At 48.2% G+C, this 3,909-nt stretch overlaps 3 non-coding genes across 3 annotated transcripts; all 3 read right to left on the bottom strand.

Moving 5' to 3' along the window:
- Positions 1–208: 208 nt before the first annotated feature.
- LOC142688604 (U2 spliceosomal RNA) lies at positions 209–399 on the bottom strand. Its single transcript, XR_012857672.1, has one exon. It is a non-coding gene; the product is annotated as a U2 spliceosomal RNA (small nuclear RNA).
- Positions 400–1,679: 1,280 nt separating this feature from the next.
- LOC142688602 (U2 spliceosomal RNA) lies at positions 1,680–1,870 on the bottom strand. The gene has a single exon (XR_012857671.1). It is a non-coding gene; the product is annotated as a U2 spliceosomal RNA (small nuclear RNA).
- A 1,276-nt stretch (positions 1,871–3,146) lies between these two features.
- Positions 3,147–3,337, bottom strand: LOC142688601 (U2 spliceosomal RNA). The gene has a single exon (XR_012857670.1). It is a non-coding gene; the product is annotated as a U2 spliceosomal RNA (small nuclear RNA).
- Between the last annotated feature and the right edge of the window lie 572 nt (positions 3,338–3,909).

Raw genomic sequence — 3,909 nt, 5'->3', positions numbered from 1 at the left:
GCCGGAAACACAGAAACACAGACGACACACAACAAGAGGTGGCAATCTATTCATTAATTGCATTTAATCAATGAGCTCATTATCACTCATGCATTGTCCAACAGGTGTTGAAATAATGGGATTAAAAGGGGAGATCCCTTCAGAAAGACAGAAACAATAGCAAAGACAAAAAACACTTTTGGAATCTGCTTTTAGTCAACACATAAGGAAAGGGTGCACCGGTCCTGGAAATACTGCAATACCAGGTCAATGCGTGGAGTGGACAGAGCAAGCTCTATTTCCATCTCCCTGTTCTAAAAATCCATTTAATATATGGTCCCCAGATAGGGGACGTATCAGATATTAAACTGATAAGAACAGATACTACACTTGATCTTAGCCAAAAGGCCGAGAAGCGATAACCCGAACGGGCCGCGCGTTGCCCGAGCCTGCCCGATACTGCTGTTCAGCCCTTGCAGCGATTCAGCCTACTTCTAGGCAATTCCATGGGGCCCTGCAGGCTCACACACTCACAGCTACACGGGAGGTGAATAAAGGCCGGAGAGGAAGCCAGACAGGATTTGCTTCTTTTGCTTGCACCACAATGCAGTGCTGAAAGAGGAGGAATCTACATAAAAACGCCTTCCTGGCAACGCCCAAATGCCCTGCTGCCATGCAGATAAACACTGGCAGCGGCAGCAAGTGCATGCCCACAGCCACCCCTTGTTCCTTCACACCTTGTATCAGCTGTAATCCAGTCCAGTCCAGTGCTGCCTGCTGAGCAGCACTGACCAACACTGCCTGGGCCCAGGCTTTTATCTCTGAGGCCCCATTATGATGTCAGAAAGCTGGCTCTGGAATCCTGAGGGCTCCACTATGACACGTGCAAAGTTCCGTCTGAACTTTATATAAGACGGTGAGGCTCAGTCAGTCACTCAGTGTTGCCTGAGAGGGCAACACTGCAACAGCCGGCCGCCAGGCTGTCTTTTTTTTGCACAGCTAGTTGCCTCCAGGAGGCCACAAGAGGGAGACAAGGGACTGCAAAATGGAAAATAGGCATCCACCAACTTTACAGACAACTTCTCCTTGCTCCTACAACCTCCATCCTTGCACAGTTTGTTATTCTTCTAGGTAACATAGTAACAAATCCAAATTGCTGCTCTCTTTGTAGGCAAGCAAGGCTTTGTTGCAACTGCAATTCTTACTTCTTCTTGAAATGTAGGGACGACAGTACATTGCATCACATCCATCTAGTGTACACAGGTAGGTCCATTGTGGCGGGCAGGCGAGCGGGCGGGCTGCTTTATTGGCTGTTTGCTGTTCCCCTACTCCACTCCACTATTTGACTGTTGTGCTGCATCAATCAATCAATCAATCAATCAATCAATCAATCAATCAATCAGTGGCTGGCTCAGGTGCAGCTCTTTAACTTACCTAAAAGGGAGGGCGGAGAGAAGACAAGGAAGGTGAATGAGGTGTTCCAATGTGAAATGCCGGAAACACAGAAACACAGACGACACACAACAAGAGGTGGCAATCTATTCATTAATTGCATTTAATCAATGAGCTCATTATCACTCATGCATTGTCCAACAGGTGTTGAAATAATGGGATTAAAAGGGGAGATCCCTTCAGAAAGACAGAAACAATAGCAAAGACAAAAAACACTTTTGGAATCTGCTTTTAGTCAACACATAAGGAAAGGGTGCACCGGTCCTGGAAATACTGCAATACCAGGTCAATGCGTGGAGTGGACAGAGCAAGCTCTATTTCCATCTCCCTGTTCTAAAAATCCATTTAATATATGGTCCCCAGATAGGGGACGTATCAGATATTAAACTGATAAGAACAGATACTACACTTGATCTTAGCCAAAAGGCCGAGAAGCGATAACCCGAACGGGCCGCGCGTTGCCCGAGCCTGCCCGATACTGCTGTTCAGCCCTTGCAGCGATTCAGCCTACTTCTAGGCAATTCCATGGGGCCCTGCAGGCTCACACACTCACAGCTACACGGGAGGTGAATAAAGGCCGGAGAGGAAGCCAGACAGGATTTGCTTCTTTTGCTTGCACCACAATGCAGTGCTGAAAGAGGAGGAATCTACATAAAAACGCCTTCCTGGCAACGCCCAAATGCCCTGCTGCCATGCAGATAAACACTGGCAGCGGCAGCAAGTGCATGCCCACAGCCACCCCTTGTTCCTTCACACCTTGTATCAGCTGTAATCCAGTCCAGTCCAGTGCTGCCTGCTGAGCAGCACTGACCAACACTGCCTGGGCCCAGGCTTTTATCTCTGAGGCCCCATTATGATGTCAGAAAGCTGGCTCTGGAATCCTGAGGGCTCCACTATGACACGTGCAAAGTTCCGTCTGAACTTTATATAAGACGGTGAGGCTCAGTCAGTCACTCAGTGTTGCCTTAGAGGGCAACACTGCAACAGCCGGCCGCCAGGCTGTCTTTTTTTTGCACAGCTAGTTGCCTCCAGGAGGCCACAAGAGGGAGACAAGGGACTGCAAAATGGAAAATAGGCATCCACCAACTTTACAGACAACTTCTCCTTGCTCCTACAACCTCCATCCTTGCACAGTTTGTTATTCTTCTAGGTAACATAGTAACAAATCCAAATTGCTGCTCTCTTTGTAGGCAAGCAAGGCTTTGTTGCAACTGCAATTCTTACTTCTTCTTGAAATGTAGGGACGACAGTACATTCCATCACATCCATCTAGTGTACACAGGTAGGTCCATTGTGGCGGGCAGGCGAGCGGGCGGGCTGCTTTATTGGCTGTTTGCTGTTCCCCTACTCCACTCCACTATTTGACTGTTGTGCTGCATCAATCAATCAATCAATCAATCAATCAATCAATCAATCAGTGGCTGGCTCAGGTGCAGCTCTTTAACTTACCTAAAAGGGAGGGCGGAGAGAAGACAAGGAAGGTGAATGAGGTGTTCCAATGTGAAATGCCGGAAACACAGAAACACAGACGACACACAACAAGAGGTGGCAATCTATTCATTAATTGCATTTAATCAATGAGCTCATTATCACTCATGCATTGTCCAACAGGTGTTGAAATAATGGGATTAAAAGGGGAGATCCCTTCAGAAAGACAGAAACAATAGCAAAGACAAAAAACACTTTTGGAATCTGCTTTTAGTCAACACATAAGGAAAGGGTGCACCGGTCCTGGAAATACTGCAATACCAGGTCAATGCGTGGAGTGGACAGAGCAAGCTCTATTTCCATCTCCCTGTTCTAAAAATCCATTTAATATATGGTCCCCAGATAGGGGACGTATCAGATATTAAACTGATAAGAACAGATACTACACTTGATCTTAGCCAAAAGGCCGAGAAGCGATAACCCGAACGGGCCGCGCGTTGCCCGAGCCTGCCCGATACTGCTGTTCAGCCCTTGCAGCGATTCAGCCTACTTCTAGGCAATTCCATGGGGCCCTGCAGGCTCACACACTCACAGCTACACGGGAGGTGAATAAAGGCCGGAGAGGAAGCCAGACAGGATTTGCTTCTTTTGCTTGCACCACAATGCAGTGCTGAAAGAGGAGGAATCTACATAAAAACGCCTTCCTGGCAACGCCCAAATGCCCTGCTGCCATGCAGATAAACACTGGCAGCGGCAGCAAGTGCATGCCCACAGCCACCCCTTGTTCCTTCACACCTTGTATCAGCTGTAATCCAGTCCAGTCCAGTGCTGCCTGCTGAGCAGCACTGACCAACACTGCCTGGGCCCAGGCTTTTATCTCTGAGGCCCCATTATGATGTCAGAAAGCTGGCTCTGGAATCCTGAGGGCTCCACTATGACACGTGCAAAGTTCCGTCTGAACTTTATATAAGACGGTGAGGCTCAGTCAGTCACTCAGTGTTGCCTGAGAGGGCAACACTGCAACAGCCGGCCGCCAGGCTGTCTTTTTTT

The sequence above is a fragment of the Rhinoderma darwinii genome, assembly GCF_050947455.1.
Source record: "Rhinoderma darwinii isolate aRhiDar2 chromosome 5 unlocalized genomic scaffold, aRhiDar2.hap1 SUPER_5_unloc_26, whole genome shotgun sequence".
Lineage (NCBI taxonomy): Eukaryota > Metazoa > Chordata > Amphibia > Anura > Rhinodermatidae > Rhinoderma > Rhinoderma darwinii.
This window is presented reverse-complemented; position numbering and strand designations above follow the sequence as displayed.